The 20,922-nt window shown below is 52.9% G+C and overlaps 1 protein-coding gene across 5 annotated transcripts in view; it reads left to right on the forward strand.

Annotated features, from left to right (window-relative positions):
* The first annotated feature begins 978 nt into the window (after positions 1-978).
* The window catches only part of NLGN3 (neuroligin 3), an 85,557-nt gene continuing 65,613 nt past the window's right edge, over positions 979-20,922 (forward strand). For all 5 annotated transcript variants that reach the window (XM_065556840.1, XM_065556842.1, XM_065556841.1 and 2 more), the window contains exon 1: positions 979-1,135. The gene's annotated coding sequence lies outside the window, so the exon portion shown is untranslated. The remainder of the gene's footprint in view (positions 1,136-20,922) is intronic.

The following is a 20,922-nucleotide window of genomic DNA, read 5'->3' on the forward strand; positions in this document are numbered from 1 at the left end:
GGTAGGTGGGGGGGGTGAAGTCGGGGGGGGCGGGGGAGCGCAGGCAGGTGGGGGGGTGAAGTCGGAGGGGGTGGGGGGGCGCAGGCAGGTGGGGGGTGAAGTCGGGGGGGGCGGGGGGGCGCAGGCAGGTGGGGGGTGAAGTCGGGGAGGCGGGGGGGCGCAGGCAGGTGGGGGGTGAGGGATGCTGGTAGGGCGCAGGCAGGTGGGGGGGTGAAGTCGGTGGGGGTGGGGGGGCGTAGGCAGGTGGGGGAGTGGGGGGGGCTGGTAGGGATGGCACAGGCAGGTGGGGGCGGGGGGGCACAGGCAGGTGGGGGGGTGAAGTCGGTGGGGGCGGGGGGGCGCAGGCAGGTGGGGGGGTGAAGTCGGGGGGGCGGGGGGGCGCAGGCAGGTGGGGGGCGAGGGGGGGCTGGTAGGGAAGGCACAGGTAGGTGGGTGGGGTGAAGTCGGTGGGGGCGGGGGGGCGCAGTCAGGTGGGGGGGTGAAGTCGGGGGGGCGGGGGGGCGCAGGCAGGTGGGGGGTGAAGTCGGGGGGGGCGGAGGGGCGCAGGCAGGTGGGGGGCGAGGGGGGGCTGGTAGGGATGGCACAGGCGGGGGGGGTGAAGCCGGTGGGGGCGGGGGGGCGCAGGCAGGTGGGGGGGCGAAGTCGGTGGGGATGGGGGGGCGCAGGCAGGTGGGGGAGTGGGGGGGCTGGTAGGGATGGCACAGGCGGGGGGGGTGAAGCCGGTGGGGGCGGGGGGGCGCAGGCAGGTGGGGGGGGTGAAGTCGGCGGGGGCGGGGGAGCGCAGGCAGGTGGGGGGGTGAAGTCGGAGGGGGCGGGGGGGCGCAGGCAGGTGGGGGGCGAGGGGGGGCTGGTAGGGAAGGCACAGGGAGGTGGGGGGGTGAAGTCGGGGGGGGGCGCAGGCAGGTGCCGTGCGCAGGGGCCGGGCCGGGCCGCTGACTGCGGGGGGCCGGACGGACGGACGGGCGGGCGCGGCGCGGCGGCGAAGGGGTTACTGCGCGCGCTCTCGCCCCCCCGTGCACGCGCTGCGCGCTCTCCGGCGCGCGGGTCGGGCTGGGCTGAGCGGAGCAGCCTCCGGAACCGGCCACCTGCAGCCGCCCGGACCCGACATGGCGGAGCCACGCGGCCGCCCCCCCGGGTGAGTGCGGCCCCCGCGCCCGCTGCTGACAGCTGCGGCCGGCCGGGGCGCGGGGACGCTGCGGGGGGAGGACTCGGCTGGGCTGGACGGGGAGGGCCTGGGGGGGCTGGAGAGAGCTGTCGGGGGGGGGGCTGTGAGGCCGGGGGGGGCTATGAGGGGGGCTGGGTTGTGGGGGGACTGGGCAGGGTGGCCAGGGAGGGTTGTGGGGGGCTGTTCTGGGTTGCTGGGGAGGGGGGCTGGCCAGGGAGGGTTGTGGGGGGGGCTGTGAAGAGAGGGGGGCTGGGTTGCTGGGGAGGGTTGTGGGGGGCGAGGTGGCTGGGGAGGGTTATGTGGAGGGGCTGGGTGGCCGGGGAGGGTTGTGGGGGGCGCTGTGAGGGGAGGGGGACTGGGCGGGGTGGCTGGGGAGGGTTATGTGGAGGGGGTGGGTGGCCGGGGAGGGTTGTGGGGGGTGCTGTGAGGGGAGGGGGACTGGGCGGGGTGGCTGGGGAGGGTTGTGGGGGGCGAGGTGGCTGGGGAGGGTTATGCGGAGGGGGTGGGCGCCCAGGGAGGGTTGTGGGGGGGGGTTGCGAGGAGAGGGGTGCTGGGCAGGGTGGCTGGGGAGGGTTGTGGGGGGGGCTGTGAGGGGAGGGGGGCTGGGCTGGGTGGCCGGGGAGGGTTGTGGGGGGGGCTGCGAGGAGAGGGGGGCTGGGCTGGGTGGCTGGGGAGGGTTGTGGGGGTGGGCTATGAGGAGAAGGGGGCTGGGCTGGGTGGCTGGGGAGGGTTGTGGGGGGGGGTTGCGAGGAGAGGGGGCCTGGGCTGGGTGGCTGGGGAGGGTTGTGGGGGTGGGCTATGAGGAGAGGGGGGCTGGGCGGGGTGGCTGGGGAGGGTTGTGGGGGGGGCTATGAGGAGATGGGGGCTGGGCTGGGTGGCCGGGGGCGGGAAGCGGCGCTCCGTGCAGCCAGCGTTGCCATGGCGATGGTGTGAATGGGGGATTGTGCTGCTCAGCTGGCGGCCCCGGTCGGCAGGGCTGCGGCCCGAGCCTGGAACGAGTCGCCCCGCCCTCATTCATCGGCCTGGCGCGGGGTACCCCTCACTCGGCTCCGCCCGGCCGCCTTCTCCCAGCAGGCGGAGGGGCTGGGCTCGCCTTTCCGAGCTTTGCCTGGGCCCGCGAACGCGCCCCGCCCCGGCTTCTGGCTTTGCTGGAGAAGGTGCACAGGGGAGTTGGGTAGGCTGGCCGGGGGGCAGAGGAGCGGGTCGGGGAGGGATAATATTGTGGGTTAATCAGATAACACATCTTGAGGATAAAATGTACCAAATTGTTCCGACCCCGCCAAACCCATGTAATCTTCCTGGGGGGTCCCCGCTGCAGCCCCTTGCCGGCATGGTGCCTCTGCGCTGGCAGGCTGAGGCAGGGAGGCAGCCCCCAGCCTGGGGTATGTGCCAGTCTAAGCAATTGCATTTTGTCTCTCTCAATTCCTCCTATAACAGAGGGTGGGATTCTTCTTCACTTCCTGTCCTAAAATGTGGGTATCCTTGCTGTGCACTTCCGTATGGTTGCCAGGCCCCTGCCTAGGGATGCTTGCTGCTTATGAAAAATGCTTTGTTCAAATAATTCTAATGATCAACTCTTTCTCTGCCCAGGTCTTGGTGTCCGGGCAGGATTGTGTAGTGCTGGGAATGGTGATGTAAGTCTGGGTTTGAGGTAGTCTTGACTCCTGCCAGTGTAAACCAGACAAGGTGGATGAGGTAATATTTTTTATGGGACCAACTTCTGTTGGTGAGAGGGACAAGCTTTTGAGCTACACAGAGGTCTTCAGGTCTGGTACTCAGTGTCACAGTTAAACACAAGATCAAACAGATAGCTTAGTATAAGTAGTAGTACAGACACTCTTTTCTTAACATGTGTATTACATAATTTTTTAACATTAGCTTTAATACACATTTTAATTCTGTAAGGAACCATTCAAGGTGAAGTGGCCCATTAACAGTGTAGTCATAGAACAAAAAGGTGGGGTTAGTGGGTTACAGATTGTTGTTATATAAGCTATAAATCCAATGTCTATATTTAAGACCATGATTTTTAGTGTCTTAACAAAGTTATGAGTTTAAGCTCCCACTTTTCAAAGTGCTGTGCAGGTGTCCTTTGAGGACGAAGACTGATAGGTCAGATAAAGAGTGATCACTTTGTGAAAAGTGTTTGTCTTGTTTTGTTTTTGTCTTTTATCATTTTCCTGTGTGAGCTCATTTGAGAGCGTAGTGATTTTTCACTCCTTGGGGTTCTGTCGTGTCTTCTCACTTGGCCCACCTTGGCTGCTCCCAGGGCTTCAGCTCCCGCCTCTGTGCTGATGCTTTCCTCCATCCCCATCCTCTGTAGCCCTTGGGTGTTCAGCAGAGCCGTAATCCACATCGCCCTGTTGATGCCTCCTTTCACCTTTGCTCTCTGTTTACACTGCTTCACTTTTAGTCTAAGCCCTGGTGATCTCCCCATCTGCCCCCTCTCCTGTCTTCACAACCCATACTGTCCCAAATGCCATTGCTCACTTTTGACAGGTTTCAGAGTTAGACAGACGTGTTAGTCAGGTATCTGCCAAAAGAACAGGAGTCCTTGTGGCACCTTAGAGGACTAACACAATTTATTTGAGCCATAAGCTTTCGTGGGCTACACGCCCACTTCTTCAGAATGCATCTATGTGTATGTGTAGTTCTGTGGGCCAGAATGTAGAATGTATGGGTGTGCAAAAACAACTGGGCAATGTTGCAATCCAACTTGTACGTACACTTATTCAGGTTGTGTAGTTTGGGTAGTTGCGCACCAAAGATTTGCACAAGTGCACCTCAGGTGAGCATGTGACCAGGATCCATCACTGAATTTGGTCTGCTGGTTGGACCATTAGTTTCCCTGGCCCCGGGCTGGTTACTGGGAGGAAGTGTGATTTACCAGATCTGTAATGTGCACTTGCAGTGTTTGCAGATTACCTCGCTGTTGGTCACCTTAGCCTGAGAGCGGGCACAGGTGCTCTGAAGCCCTACAGATGTGCAGTCCTTAGTACTGAAGGCTGCACTGAGGTTAACCAGCATCTGGAGCTAGAAAGGAGCCATCAGCAGCACGAAGGAGAAGGAGCAGTTTCCAGGTGTTGGTCAGTGCAGACCCCTAAAGGAGAAAAGATGTGTAGAATGTTACTGGAAAAGATGAGGTAGCCTTTTTCTGCTGAGAAGTGGAAGGTGTTAGAAGCAGAAGAGGTGCAGAGGACCTGATGATCAAAAGGCTAGCCTCAGTCTGATTCCAGCTCACAGTCCCCCAGGTTCCAGAACACTGCCTGCTCTGTAGCCCAGCCCCCGCCTCCCACTGGCATAGCCCCAGCCCCTGGCATGTCCCTGTTGGAACCTGCAACTAGCATGAGATATCTGTTTGGGGCAGCTTTCCCTCCTGAGGCTGCAACACTCTTCAGATAAAGTTCTTGCTTCTTTCTTCTCTCTAGATGTTTAAAGGCCTTCAGGGCTTGGGAGCCATTCCCAGGCCCTTAGCTCTGTTATGAAAAGCTGCTCTCTTTTGATGGAGCCCTGTGCTCAGTTCCCTGCCTGTTGTTGACCCTGATCGTGTTGCATGGTTCTCTATGTTCCATGTGCTGCTCTAGTTTCTATTGTCCCTGTAACTGCAGTGTAGGAGGCAGCTGGTGAGAAGCTAGCGGTTTTTTTGCCCACTGGGGTAAGGGGCAGGTGGGTTCCCAGGAAGAGATGGGAAATGCCTTGGGTTCCTGTCACCCAGATGGGGGTGCTTTTGGCATTGGGGAACATATACATCCCTATTCTCGGCAGGAGCAGAGGTGGTAACTGTGACGTTGCACGTCTGATTTTACAAAAAATATGCTAATGAGTGTGAATATAATGTAACTGGAATATGTTTCATGCAACAGGTCTCTTGTATGGTATCATTACAAAGCTTATAATCTCCTGAGTGTGTTCATCCGATTTGTATGTATGTATCATTCTTGTATCTGATACTAGAAATATGAACTGTAACTCTGAGGCCTATTGTAATTATGCAAAGTGTGGGCCATTAATGGTGGCTTGGAATCGTGATGGCTCCCATCAACCAGGACAATGGACTCTGGATGGCTCTGTTGCTTGCAGGCCGTCCTGTGAGTCAGGCTGGGAGGAATGGAGGCTTGGGGTCTCACAGGACATGTGACCATGTCACCTGGTACTGGAATCCATTTTAAATCTGGTGCTTTTCCATTTAGAAAGGCGGGTGGGGACCCAGAGAGACAAAAGATTCCCGCCTTCTGCCAAAGCTATATAAGGGGGTGGAACAGAACAAAGGGGGCTGCAGTCATGAGAAATCTCCTCGCTACCACCTGAGCTGGAACAAGGGCTGTACCAGGGGAAAGGATTGTGCCCAGACTAGGAAGGCATCGTCTGTGATAGAAGCTTGTCCCCATTCTAGGCAGGAGCAGAGGTGATAACATTTTTGGAGGAGCGAGATTTGAACTCTTAGTTCTCCAGTTTAGCCTACCTTGTCCCATGCAGCCACCTCACCTTTCTTCAGCCCCCTGATATCAGCTACTGAATCCAACCACTGTGTAAAATCCACTCATTAGCTGCATACTTCTAAAATGATCTGCAGGGAAATAGTTAAGTGCTGACATTTAGAGGTCGCATTTTTAGCATTGTGCATGTATTTTCTTAATTTGCATTTGCAGTTAGCACAGTTATACAGTTGGCCATGTGCATGTACTGTTACCATGATGACATGTGCAGTTAGGATGCTGAGATTAGCTGGATGCCTGCATGTTTGCAGTTCCTGACATCCAGCACTGGGTTTCAGAGTTAACACCATTGAGGTGCATGGGCCACTTTGTATCTCTGTGCTGTTGGCTCTTATTTTTAAATACTTTAGGTGGTCTCGTTGGGAAATTGAGTTCAAATGACCATAATTAGCAAATAGTGTGTGCAGTTACCCAATGTGTGTCAAATAGCCATGGTCAGTGCACATGCACATAGGTGTGCATTGTTCATCGAATTTGTATGTGTGTCCATTTGTAGTCAGAGGGGAAGGATAGCCAAGTGGTTTTGGAGCTCCCTGGAACTCAGAAGATACCAGAAGATGCTCTGTGTGACCTTGGGCAAGTCCCTTAGCTTTCTTGGACCTCCATCCCCATCTGTAGAACTGGGAGAACAGCCTTGCCTGGCTGCTCAGGGGCATGTGAGGGTAAATACATTAGCTATAGGGAGGCACCTGGATACTATGACCATGGAGGCCAGATAAATACCTTAGAGAATCAGGCTTCTGCCAACCAGAAAGGCTGGAAATTCACTTTAATGGGAATGCTGCATGGCAGGGGTGGGAATTGGAAGAGACTGTTGCTGTGGTAGATGTGGCTCCTGCCTGTGCTCGTCGCTGATGGCATTTGGAACAAGCCTGCACCTCTGAGGCCTTTCTTTGTTCCGAATCCTGGGTTCCGATCTGCCTTAGGTCAGGTGAAAATGAGATTGACATCAAAGCCGTGGTATCTGGCACAGGCTGTGTCTGCTTAGAAGTCTCTGCTCAGGAGGGGTCCAGGCTGGACTAGCCTGTGGGGCTGCAGAGCAGGACTGAGGAGCAGTGGCAGAGTGTGTGGGGAGCTCAGGTGGAACAGGGGGAGGGCTGTGGATTGGTACTGAGGGGCACCTGCAGAGCTGTGTGTGGGGAGAGGGCAAAATGACATTGCACTAACTGGTCTGACTGGTTCTATACTTGGTGAGTGCCAGAATTGTTAACTGGGAGCAGATTGTCTGTTCAGCTCCATTGCCATCTGCGTAGTGCTCTCCTTCCGCCTCCTCAGAAGGATGCTGCCGTGTGTATGTAACGTGAATGCATAAATAAATGTGCCTGTATTTCTCACCACGGCTGAAACTGTGTATCCAAGCCAGTTGGGGCAATCTCTGCCTTGCTTGGGAGAAACTGCAGTGAAGCAACAGCTATGGAATGGGGAGTAATGGCTCCTTTTAACAGTGTCTGGAACTCTGGGGGAATCCACAGCAACAAGAGGTGTGTGATATTTGTCTGGAGCAGGTTATTGGGCTGGGATTGTCGGGTCCTGTAGAGATGTCGTAGAACGTGCACAACAGGCCCTGCCTCCATTCAGGTTTCCACTGTAAATTACTCATGGGCTACAGAGCACTTTGTCCAGCCCTTAGCTGAAGAGCCACTCCTTACTGGGCCTTGGATGGATGGGCTCTGCTCACTGCATGGCCCAGGTTGTCTGGGTGACTCACTGATACCACTGGAGATGGGGGTGTGACCTGCAGTGCTTGTCCCAGGCAGTCGGTCCTGTGGGCAGACTAGAGGGTGCAGCCCTCAAGGCAGTTGACTGTTCTCTGGCATAAGGAGGGGCCGATTTTACTCGGAGTTCTGTGCGTTTTCTCTCCTGTCTCCCCCAGTGTGAAGAGGCCTTGTTCCAGGTGGTATCAGACGCTGCTGATGTAAATTCAATGTGTGTATGAATGTTTCTCTGCCCTAAATTACAATGTAAAGTCTGCAATCCAGCCGCATCCTGGGTAAGGGTGTCCCCTCCGAGCACCTCACAGCCCAGTTGCCCACAGGAGACACTTGACTTCACATGCAGATCTGTCAGTCTAAGCAGCAAGACATGTGGCAGAGAGTTTGGGGCAGAACCTTGGCCTGGAGACTGTGCGTAGGGTGTGGTGTGGCCTTGGCAAACCCTAGTGTTCAGGTTGTTTCACGGGTGATCAGCATGGATGGCATTCTGCACTCAGGGAAGGGTATTTATGCACACAAGATAATATTTGAAGAGGCTGGTCCTGTATGCTGACAGAACAGTGGAAGCATCCTTCCCAAATGCAGGCTGACTGATCAGAGAGGAGTGCCCTTTGTTTGTGTACTGGTGGCAGGCAGGAACCACCTAACTGCTTTAGCAGCCAAATCCTGCCACAACGCTAGTGCAATGGGCAAGTTCTGTTGGGCAGCCAAAAGAGAAGGGGGTTCTGTATGTGCCAGGATGCTGGCATCTGGGGATATGGCTGCATCCATGTTTTGGCTCAGAGCTGCTTTTCTCCCTGGGGGAGCATGGCGGGGGGTAATTCTGTGCATCATCTTCCTTCTGCGCATTTCATGCTCTTGCCTCAGAAATTAGGCCATCCAGCCATTCTGTGCCAAGCAGTGCTACCGGCTGGGTGGAGGGTGTGTTATAGCCATGCTCTGTGGGGAGAAGGAGAGAGCAGCCATTTCCCTTAGCCTTTGCTCATCTTGCTCTGACCTGCCAGTTCCCCTGTTCCTTGCCCTCACATGAATTCACTGTCATGCCCCAGAAGAATCTCCAGCAAGAGGCAGGTGCGTTCAAAGAGTGGAATTGGGAGTTTCGGGAAGCTACGCCAGCTGGTGACACAGGAAGCGCTGTGGAGAGGGATCAGGATTTAAGATCAGGCTTGATGAAGCCCTGGCTGGGATGATTTAGTTGGCAATTGGTCCTGCTTTGAGCAGGGGGTTGGACTAGATGACCTCCTGAGGTCCCTTCCAACCCTGATATTCTATGATCAGTCCTACTCCATCCACATTCCCTGTCTCTGCTTTGCATTCAGTCAACCCCTGGCTTGCAGTGTGGAATGACTGGAGCTGTGCAAGCATTGCTAGGTGGGATCGCCCGCTGCTTCCAGTCCCACAAATTGGATTTGTTCTCCTGGAGGAGGCCTCCCCACACTGAGTGATGAGTAGGGGTTGCTGGTCTTCTCTGCACAGACTGGGGGTAGGGGGCATGTCCGGAGCTGCACAATCTGAACCCAGGGTCTGACTGGGTCGGGGGACGGGCAGACCCGACTCATGGATCTGAGCAGGGACACAGTGAATGGTAGAGAGTTGCTGGGGACTGTGGGAAGGTGGGTCAGCCCCTTTGCAGGTTCCGGCCTTGGCCTCCACTGACCCCATGAATGCTCACACCCGTGGTTCAGCCAGCTCTGTCCCCTTGGGACTGCAGCAAGAGAAACCATTTCCTGCACCCTCCCAGGCCCAAGAAACTCCTTGCTTGGGCTGCAGGAATCACAAGCAATCCATCCCTCCTGCCCTGGAGCACAGGAGCTTCTGCCTCGTCTGCAGGTGGTGCTGTGGTGGTGTAGGGTTAGGCCCTCCCCTTTCCATCCTGGGGCTGCATTCTTCCTGGCTTGGCAAGTTCACAGGTCCCTTCCCCTTCTTGTCACCGCTTGGCTCTCTCACCTGGGTTTCTAATTACATGGAGGCTATAGCTCATATCTCTAGTAGGCCTGTATTCAGTTGTCTCCAAACCTGCTGCTGATTTGAGTGTGTTTTGGTAACAGACAAATTACTTGAAGCTGCTTTGGTGCCATGGAAGCATTGGTGTCCCCTGGCATCTGCCTCTTAGCACTGCCTTTCCAGGCTTCCTCGGGCACCAGAGCTTCTGCAGAGTGTGCTGGCAGCAGGATCAGATGATCTATGTGCCTTGTCTCTGGGGGTTACCCCGTATGGCAGGCATTGTGGGACCTTTCAGCATAAGAACAGGGTCTTGATCTCAGTTTGATCTGCTCTTGTCTGTCCTCCTCACCCATATCCTTTTACTTACGTGTTATGGAAAGAATGAACGCCTCCGACTTGTCACTGGTTCTATGTTAAATCAGGAAAAGACCTGAGCAGCCTGGTGAGCAATAGGCCAATGATATCTGAGCTCAGTGTGCAGCCACTGTCAGGGAATCCACTGAGCTATTGGGCTGCAAGAAAGTAACGAGAATATTCTAGTGCCATTGTCCAAATCAATGAGCACCCTCCCCGGACACAGCTCCCCTGGGCTAGCCCATCTCCAGGGTGGGGGCAGGGCTTGGAGGCGTTATGGGACAGGCAATGAGAAGAATTAAGGGTTGGGAGAGACCACATGGAGAGAGAAACCATTGTGTCTGTCTAAAGAAGGGACAAATAAGAGGGTGAGGTAGAGGGATCCACAGTGATGAACTATCTAGAGAAGGGAGATCAGGTGCGACCATTCTCTTTTGCTCACTGCACAAGACCAAGGGCCAGTGCAGGGACACTGAAAGGCAGCACACTTGAGAAGGAAATACTTTTTCACACCCCACAATTGACCTGTGGATCTCACTGCCACAAGGTGTCATTGAGGCCACGCACGTAGCAACGAGACAATTAGATGGGGACATAGAATCATAGGATTAGAAGGGACCGCAAGGGTCATGTAGTCTAACCCCTTGCCAAGCTGCAGTCAGTGACAGCCAGAATTCCATTAGGTCAGAATGAGAGAGATGTGGGCTCTCGGGCATGGGGCAAATGCCAGTTGATGGGGGTTAGGTAGAAGGATATTCTCTTCTGGGGGTTCTTGCAGCTGGTGCTGGGGGCTGCATTCTTGTGTTGGTCTGGTCTGGCAATTCCTGTGCTCGTGTTTTAGAACTGTTTGGATAACCAGCCTTCTTCACAGGTGTGGAAAAGTAGAAGATCGACCCATTCTTTCTTTTTTTTTTGTGGGGAGGGAATGCCCCTGCCAGCAGCTTGGCTCCCTCTTCCTAGGGCCAGGCAGATGCAGGCAGCATCCGTGCATGTCCATGGTGCAGCTACCCTGGGTTTTCTGTGCCTACGTGTGAGGATAGTGGGGGGGCCAGGACCCTTTTGTCTGTCTCTTCCCTTTCCCCTCTTCCTTCCTCTCTCTTGGTCTCCATGACGGGACACAAGGAGGCTCGGGGTGAACTGCTATCTGATCCCAGGGAGGCTTTGGCTGAGAGTTGGGGTGGTTTCTGCGAGTTTTGGAAACCTCCAGAGAGCACCTTTCATTTTTATCCAACTGCAGAAATGGCTGTTATTTATTGAAGATATTTACTAAAATAATGCTGTGCCGTGGGGCTGTGAACTGGCAATGAAGTGCTGAGTCCTTGGGGTCAGCCCTCTGGGCTGCTCTCCCCTCCATTTCAGGCGAGCTGCTCAGGTCTGGGTCTTGGGGTCACCGCTCAGCAGAGAGCAAGCACTGTCCAAATGCAGCCTTTGCTGTGTATCCTGCAAGAGACTGAGGCAGGTGGCTGTGAGCCCCGCTTCCCCTCCCCCCACCCAGTGCAGAAGGAGAGGTGGGGGGCAGGGAGAAGAGGAGACAGATGCAGCGGGGGAGCGAGCGACGGAGAGTTCTTCAGCCACCTGTGTCTTGTTCAAGGGCACATGAGTGTGAAATTCAATTTGTAGACGCAAGCTGTGGCTGGTGAGGAACATGGGCCGCTGTGTCTGCTGGAGCCTGGCAGTCTGGGAGCACTGCAGCCTGTATGCACAGTGTGTCCTGCCTGCCAGCTCCCAGGGAGGCTGACGTCACCTCAGCGGAGCAGTGGCTGCTGCAGGACATGTCTGCTTGAAGTCTTGTCAGGTTCTCCCCTGGTGTGGAGCCTTCTGTCTCCATCCGGGAGCTCCCCTCCCCAGGAGCTGAGCTCACGCTACACTGGCGCCTACTGAAAGCACCTGGTAGATGCTCCATCGTGTCTCCTTCCCACGGCCTGCTGGGCCCAGGGCCAAGATTGTGGTAAGAGGGCCGAGATTGTGCCCAGCTTGTGCTGAGGTGTGAGGGGTGCTGGGCGTGAAGCCTGCACTGTGCGTGCCAAGGACCTGTAGGGAAGCTGGGTGGGCAGCTGGTCTCTCTTCCTTCCACTGGGCGGGTTCTGTTCCTCTCCCATCCCTGTGCATTTCAGGGCAGGTTTGTCAGCTGGAGGAGACTTGGGTGGTGTCTCAAAGGTAAGAACTCCCCAGGTGGAGGGCAGGTTCATGCTCCTGCTGGGGGCTTTTGTGGCAGGCCCCAGCTAGGCAGAGCGGGTTGAGTGCTCACACCCTGGTGCTCTGGGGGGTTGGGAGTGGGAGATGTCCCTGGTTGAGGTTCTCCCACAGGCCTCAGCTGCAGGTTGCAGCATTTCTGCTTCTGCCTCCCCACAATGCACGGAGTGGGCTTTGCCTGCATCAGGAACCCACTGTTTGGGGGTGAGGATATTGTGGGGCAGGCAGGAAGTGCTTTCTCTAATGCCCTGGTGTCTTGCGCCCTGCCCTGCTGCTGAGGCTGACACCTCCCAGTGCCAAGAGAGGCTCGTAGATGAGTACAGCAGCCTCAGTTTGACACATCCCAAAGAGAGCAGTTGCTTGTCTGAGCTCAGGTGGAGTCCATCAGGGCACTGAGCATCCTCTGTTGTCAACAGGTGCCTGTCTGAGTGCAGGAGGGAGGCTGGGAAGAGACTGGGCTAGGACAGGTCTTATGGCTCCCTTGCAAGCAATTTGGTGCTCTCTGGGCAGGAGCTGATGGACTGGCTCTGTCTCTCCTGGATTTGAGTGTTGGGAAATGTGTTTTAATGCAGCCAAACGAAAGGCTGTACAACTAGCAGCAAAGAATGTAGGTCATGCTTTTGGGATGTGGTCTGTGTCTTGGAACGCAGCAGCTCTGCAAAGGATAAAGGTTGTGGTAGATAACCAGTGAAATATGAGCTCCTGCCAGGGTGTAGCGGGTGAACACCATGCTGGGATGAATAAGAGAAGAGCTTTAAGCAGGAGTAGGAATGTGAAATTCCCTCTGTATACAATATTAGTGAGATCACTGCTAGCTATCGTGTCTGGGTCTGGAAAACCTTCCTTATAGCAAGAGACTAGGGAAGCTCAATCTATTTAGTTCACCCCAGAGAAGGTTAAGGGGTTATTTGATCTTGGTCCGCCCCATGGCTGTGGGTTTAGTGTGCAAGTAGTGCTGGTGGCCCCACTGGCCTTAAACTTGGACTCTAATCCCTATGTAGGGGGAGATTTCTGAGAGTCGACAGCAAAGGTTGTGTGATGCAGAGGCTGGCCCAATGAATGATGCCGCTGTGGACGGTAACAAATGCTCAAGGGGTCAAGGACAGAGTGACTGATTCTGTGGCCAGGTGGGCAGGCCACTCAGCTGTGATGTGCAAGATCAAGTTCCAGTCACTGTTCCTTTGATTAATTATTTTATACAAAATGGACGCGTTTCAACAGGAGAGATTGAGAGCCCTACACCAGAATAGTTCAAAACCAGAGGCTAGAACACGCTCCTGCAATAAGGAACCCCCCCCAAGTTAGCCCCTCCCTCCATTGGCAGGAGGCGTGGCCAGTGGAGCTCTGGCCCATCTGCCCCAAGCTGTCACTGGATGGAGCTGAGTCTCCACTGGCTTCAGGGGAGAGGGGGAGGGAGGTGAGGTCTCAGGGCAGATCATGGGCGGGGCCATAGTCTGGGTTAGGGGAGGTTTAGCCTGCCCTGGCTTTGATACCCACGCCTCAGGCAGAGGGGAATTGAACTGGGGTCTCCAGAATCCCCGATGAGAGTTCTAGCTATGTGGCTAGCAGTCATAAAGGAGGCCACCTCCTCACAGATTCCAAGCCAGAAGGAACCATTGTGATCATCTCATGTGACCTCCTGCACACCACAGGCCATGGAGCTGCCCCAAATAGCGCCGCCTCCTCCCCTCCCTGTCTCCCGACATTTTGTGAGTGTAGTTCTTTGCTTTTCTGAAAATGTCTGAAATTGAAACTAAAAATTTTGGGTTGAAACATTTTGTTTTGACATTTCCACAATGTTTTGCTTTTTTTCAGTTCAATTGAAACTATTCAGTGACTCGGCATGGATTTGTGAATAGTTCTGGGTCAGCAAAAACTGCATTTTTCAGCAAATAAATGATTTGCTGGAAAATATCCCCTGGCTATAGTTCTGGGCTAGCTGCAGGAATTCTTGCGTGAGGGTCTCTGGACAGTGTTACGTAGGGCTCAGATGAGGTGGTCTTTCTGTCCTCGTGAAATGTGTGAAATGTGGCTGAGGCACTCTGCCAATGGGGCATTGTCTAGACATGGAGCTGCTGTCGCCACAAGGGGGCAGAAAGCCAGAACACTGAGCAGTGCAGGGGACCTGATGGTTTTGGCCTGGCACATGGAAGCTCATGTTTATCCTTCTCTAGGTCTTGGCTTTTCCTGTGGCAGCCCAGAGGAGGTACTGAGCATTGCCCTCTTTGTGTCAGCTCCGTTGTGATGGGCATGGGGAAGCTGGCCTCTGAGCTGCCTTCTGTCTGGTAGATCACTGGCAGGGGATGCATAGGGGCAGCATTAGATAAAGCAGTCCTGTGCGGGGAGCTTAGAAACGTGCCGAAGGGATGCCACCGACAGCCCCAACTGGAACCCTGACAGCGATGCAGCAGCCCAGCCATAGGACACGAGGACAGGCCATGCTTCCTGTTTGACTCTGAAAAAGACAGGCTGTTTCATATACTGTGAGCCAGTGCGGCAGGGTGCTCGGCACAGGAAAATGGAGCAGAGCTGCCATTCAGTGTTGGGATGACGAGAGCATGGTGTGTGACAGGCCTGAGAGCCAGGGGGATAATGTGTCGGCAGTACAGAGTCGCCATCAGTCTGTCTTCACCCCAGCCAGTTAGCTGTGGGTCTGCAGTGTGAACCTGCTGCAATCCTTGTACATCCTTAGCCACGCAGATGCAGCACTGTCCCTCACTCGTGGTGGTGTGGAGCTGGCCTGGATGTGGTGCTAAGGTCTCCTTTCTTTGTGCAGTTAGGGAGGTGCCAATGATGACTGCACAGCTGGGATTGCACCAGGAGTTTCCTTTCAATGGGTCCTTTGCAGTCTTCTGTTTTGGAACGATCACTTTGAGCCTGGTTGAATATCGCTAAGTTCTTTGGGTTGAGAAGTTCTGTAGTTGTTAAATGAGTGTTGCAATATGCCACATTTCAGAGGGGTTGTCTTCCCTTTGTTTGGAGCCCTTTCCGTTAAAAACCACGGCATGTGGCCGCCTCTGAGCCTGCCCGCCACAAGAAGTTCATCTTATCCAGTGAGTTTTAAAAAACAACAACACACTTATCTCTGTGGCAATGGCAGAAGTTTAATATACCTGAACAAACTGATTAACCTTGTAAAGTGATGACAGACAAGTTACAATCTTAACTCTACCCCTTGCAGAATGACATGGAGAAATGCTGTGCAAGTGTCATGTTATTGATGTGAAGAGTTTGTTTTGGCTTTTTTGATGAGTTCTGCATTCATGTAACTAACTGCCCATATGGTCAGGTTTGCGCTCAGTGGTATTGTTTGTAAGTGACGATCAGTAGCATATGCTCCCCTCTGTGACCTCCATCTACCTTGCAGGAACAGTGGTACACGCCTCTGATTGGGGCACCTTTGCATGCGGGTAGGTCTGTCAGTTGTGACATGGGGGGATGTGGTTGGCCCTGCGGGGGGGCAGGCGGTCACTAGCAGTGCAGGGGGGGCGGAGGAGTGCATGCATACATTGTGGGGTGGGGGAGGTGTTGGTTACTAGCTAGGATGCACATATGTCCCGTTTTGGCCGGGACAGTCCCTTTCTTAAGCCCTGTCCTGGCCATCCCAACTTTTTTGGCAGAAGAGGGCATTTGTCCCATTTGCTCTTGCCAACTGGGCAAATGCCCACTTTTGTCAAAAAGACGGGGTGCAGTGTAGAGGAACGGTGTGGACTGGGAGCAGCGGCATGGTTTGAGCAATCAGCGACAGCCTAGAGTGGAGAGCCGGCAGGGTACAGGCAAGCGACTGGGGCCAGCCCTGCGGGGGGGGTGGGGAGAGAGGAGGTTGGAGGGAGGGGCTTGGGTCAGCCCCGGGCACTCTCTTGTTTTCCCTTTGGGAAATAAGGTCAGCCTATTACTAGCTGTGTGGGGGATGGTGCTGGTCAGCAGTGGCATGGGAGGCATGTGTGTTGGCTGTGGCAGAGGCTGTCACTAGCGGTGAGGGTGATGGGGGGCCACACTGATCTCTGGTGTGTATAGAATTATAGGACTGGAAGGGACCTTGAGAGTCCCCTGCACTCATGGCAGATCATTCCTGACAGGTGTTTTCTAACTGCTCTTAAAAATCTCAAATGATGATGTGAATGAGATTCCACAACCTCCCTAGGCAATTTATTCCAGTGCTTAACCACTCTGACAGTTAGGCATGGGTTTGTATTGTTTGGATCCAGCATGTGGTGCTTTGATTGGCTTTGTGGTGGGCAGAATTGAGGTTGTCTGCGTTTGAGCGTGGTGACTGCTTGGGAAGGATTGGTTTTCCACAGTGTGTTTTGTGCGAGTGTGTACTGTGTATGTGTATGGCACGTGCTAGGTCTGTGGCTTTGAGTTTCCCATTCTTGTCCCTTAGCAACCTTAACTGACTTTCACACTGTGTGTTTGAATAGCTCTGGGGTTTACAAAGCCTTGCGTTTCACACTCCAGATGTTGTAGAGCAAGTACACTAAACATCATTGCAGTGCACTAAATATACGGGGAAAAGATACTTGGTCAGCTCTCTCCCACACTCATCCAATGGGCTACACGCACTAGTGGACGCACCACAGATCAACTCTCATGATAGCAGCCAACTGACCGCCTGCTCATGTTCCCACAGGTTAGTAAATCACTCTCCAAGTAGTTCTGGGCACCCTAGAGGAGTCTCAGCCCAAGACCTATGAATCCAACCCCACTCCTCCTGGCCATTCCTGATAAGAACAGCCAACGCCTTATTCAGAGAAGAACTCTTCCTTCCTCCCTCAAACATGCAGCAGTCTGACCAATCCTAAAGAAACCCACCCTGGATACTTCCACCCTAGCCAACTACCACTCAGTGACGTATCTCCAATTCCTGAGCAAGCTAATTTTGATGCTAACCAAAGGCCAACTATATGCTTATCTAATTGAAGCCAATGCCATGTCTAGGATACTATCAGGATTCAGGCCAGGACTAGGAACTGAAACTGCTATAGTGGCACTAATAGATGATCTCCCCCTGTCACTGGATACAGGGCAGACATTCAGTCTCATCCTCCTGGACTTCTCCACAGTGTTGGACACTGTTGACAGTGAGGTTCTTCTGTCTCACTTGAGAGAGGTGGCAGGGTTCCACAATTCACTAAAATTGTTTAAATCCTTTCTGGAGGGATACACACAAAAACATAACAGCCAGACTGGGTCAGACCAATGGTCGATCTAGCCCAGTATCCTGTCTCTGACAGTGGCCAGTGCCAGATACTTCAGAGGGAATGAACAGAACAGGGCAGTTATCACGTTGTCCAAAGCCAGCTTCTGGCAGTCAGAGGCTTAGAGACACCCAGATCATGGGGTTGCATCCCTGACTATCTTGGCTAATATCTAATGATCAACCTGTCCTCCATGAGCTTATCTAATTATTTTTTAACCCAGTTATAGTTTTGGCCTTCACAACATCCCCAGCAACAAATTCCATACGTTGACTGTGCGCTGTGTGAAGAAGTACTTCCTTTGTTTGTTTTAAACCTGCTGCCTATTAATTTCGTTCAGTGACCCCCTGGTTCTTGGGTTATGTAAAGGGGTAAATAACACTTTTATTCACTTTCTCCACACCAGTCATGATTTTATTGTCCTCTATCATATCCCCCCTTGATCGTCTCCTTTCCAAGCTGAACAGTCCTAGTCTTTTAATCTGCCCTCAAATGGAAGCTGTCTTTATATCTATCCCTTTCCTAATGATTCCTAACATCCTGTTAGCTTTTTTGGCTGTCGCCGCACATTGAGTGGACGTTTTCAGAGAATTATCCACAATGACTCCAAGTTCTTTTTGTTGTCTAGCTAATTTAGACACCATCATTTTGTATGTATAGTTGGGATTACATTTTCCAATGTGCATTACTTTGCATTTATGAACGTTGAATTTCACCTGCCATTTTGTTGCTTTTGTAACTCTTCACAGTCAGCTTTGTACTTAACTATCTTGAGTAATTTTATATCATCTGCAAACTTTGCCACCTCACTGTTTACCCCTTTTTCTAGATCGTTGATGAATATGTTGAATAGCACTGGTCCCAGTACAGACCCCTGGGGAGACCGTTATTTACCTCTCTCCATTCTGAAAACTGACCATTTAGTTCTACTCTTAGTTTCCTGTCTTTTAACCAGTTACTGATTCATGGGAGGATCTTCCCTCTTATCCCATGACAGCTTACTTAGCTTAAGAGCGGGACCTTGTCAATGGCTTTCTGAAAATCCAAGTACACTATACGCACTGCATCACCCTTGTCTACATGCTTATTGACCCCCTCAAAGAATGGTAATAGATTGGTGAAGTATAATTTCCCTTTATAAAAGCTGAGTTGACTCTTCCCCAACATATCGTGTTCATCTACGTGTCTGATAATTCTGTTCCTTGCTATAGTTTCAACCACTTTGCCTGGTACTGAAGTCAGGCTTATCGGCCTGTAATTGCCAGGATCGCCTCTGGAGCCTTTTTTAAAAATTGGCTTCACATTTGCTATCCTCCAATCATCTGGTACAGAAGCTGATTTAAATGATAGGTTGCATACCACAGTTAGTAGTTCTGCAATTTCATATTTGAGTCCCTTCAGAATTCTTGAGTGAATACTGTCTAGTTCTGGTGACTTATGACTGTTTAATTTATCAAGTTGTTCCAAAATCCCCTTTATTGACACCTCAATCTGGGTCAGTTCCTCAGATTTATCACTGAAAAAAGAATGGCTCAAGTGTGGGAATTTCCCTCTCATCCTCTGCAGTGAAGATTGATGCGGGGGGGGGGGGCGTAGCTCAGTGGTTTGAGCATTGGCCTGCTAAACCCAGGGTTGTGAGTTCAATCCTTGAGGGGGCCACTTAGGGATCTGGGGCAAAAAGCAGTACTTGGTCCTGCTAGTGAAGGCAGGGGGCTGGACTTTCAGGGTCCCTTCCAGTTCTATGAGATATAGGTATATCACCATATATTTTTATTATTTAAAGAATTCATTTAGCCTCTCTGCAATGGCCTTGTCTTTCTTGAGTACTCCTTTAGCACCTCGATTGTCCAGTGGCCTCACTGATCGTTTGGCAGGCTTCTTGCTTCTGATGTACTTACAAAAAGTAACAGCATTTTTTTTCTTTTGCTAGTTGCTCTTCAAATTCTTTTTTGGCCTGCCTAATTATAACTCTGTCAAGTCAAGTGTCAATGCTCCTTTCTATATTCCTCAGTTTCCCATCACTGCTTCCCCAGCAAGAAGTGATGGGAAACTGCATTTCCACCATTGGACCACTGGGTGAGAGAGAATGAACCACATGTGACAGGAGTTAGTCATGTCACTTTGAAGAGCCACAACAATGATTTGAAGGCTGCAGAAAATGTCTGACTTTGAGAGACTTAAAGAAGTCAATCAAAACAAAGATCAAGTGGTGACTTATATGCTGTGATCAAGGACCTTCTCAGGGACAAAATACCAGGTACTAGAAGGCTCTTTAAACAAGCAGAGAAAGACATAGCAAGAACTGATAGCTGGACACTGAAGCCAGACAAATTCAAATTAGAAATAGGATACAGATGTTGATCTGTGAGGTGATTATCCTCTGGAACAAACTCCCAAGGGAAATGATTGATTCTGCTTATCTTGGTGTTTCAGATCAGACCAGATGCCTTTTTGGAAGTTATGCTTTAGCCAAACACACGTTATTGGCTCAGTGCAGGAGGGACTGGCTGAAATTCTCTGGTCTCCCTGATATGCAGGAGCTCAGCTAGGGGGTCCCTGCTGGCCTTTAAAAATAATCTCTGAATCCTAATATACTGGTGGAAGGTTCTTGGACACTGTGGTGACATGGCAGGGTAAGTACCTCTCTGGTGAGGAATAGAATGTGCTGTCAGCTTGGCGGAGCTGTTGATATATGATTTGGGGGAGCTAATCTTAAAAGGGTGAATTGTCAAGTCTGTGCTGAAAGCTCCTCTGGCTGTCTGGGGTTTTAGCAAGGCAGCATGCCTAGGGGTTAGAGCAGGGCTCCAGGAGGCAGGAGACTGGGTTCTGCTCCCAGATGTTGCACTGCTCCCTCTGTCCTTAAACGGGGCAGGTAAGGTCAGTGCCTTGGCTTCCCCATCTGTAAGATCGGGGTCGATGCTTCCAGCTCCTGGAGGGCCTCTTGGCCTATATGTGCACATGACTGTGACATGATTTATTTTTAGGGTCACCTGTAAAATGCAGTAATGGTCAGAAAAGTGACCTTCGTACTCAGCACATCCATCCCGTGCATCCAAGTGTTTGCCTCACTCATGGGACATCTCCAGCCCTCGCACCTCCCCCACCGGGCAGCTTCAGTCGCTTTGCAGACCATGAATGCTCTTTAGAGGGAGAAGATGGCTGCTCTGATATCAAGGGGGCCGGCTGACTGCCTCTACCTGACTACCAAATACTTGTTTGCCTGGGTGGCTTCCCTGCATCGGGAGGCCTGGATCTCTCTGCTAAGAGCAACAGTTTCTCCCGCATCTCTCCTTTGCTCCCAGATATCTGGCAGTTTGCTCCAGAGCATGCCTTTCCCTCTGCCCTTACTGTGCTTGGGAGGTGTATCTCTACTTCCCCAGAGACAAACAAGGGGGCTGCTCCGTGCTCACTGGACACGCCTGGCTGGTGCTGAAGGGACAGCTCCCACCTGAGCTGATGCATCCTATTTGCTGTGCAGATACCACAGACTATGAGAGAGCCCGTCCAGTCACTCAGGATGGTTAGCCCTGCACTGGTTTGGGACTCCGGGGAAGGATAAACTGGCTAACAAACCCCAACCTGTATGGACTGACTGGCAGCATCGGGGGGAAGAGGGACTGGTGTCCTGCAGCTTGGACTCTCCTGCTCAGGGACACGCTTCCCAGGAAGCTGCATGAGGAAGAGTCTGGGGAAAGCTGTTCAGTCTCTAAGTAATTTCAAACAACCAGAAGCCCCTATCCGTGACATGTACCTAACCCATGGAACTCCCGGCTGCTGGGTGCCCTTGAATCGGGTGCTGCAGCTGAGTTAAAAGGGGCTGGTTCATTTTATGTCCATTAATGTTTTCAGGTAGGTGCTGT

The sequence above is a fragment of the Chrysemys picta genome, chromosome 9 (assembly GCF_011386835.1).
Source record: "Chrysemys picta bellii isolate R12L10 chromosome 9, ASM1138683v2, whole genome shotgun sequence".
NCBI lineage: Eukaryota > Metazoa > Chordata > Testudines > Emydidae > Chrysemys > Chrysemys picta.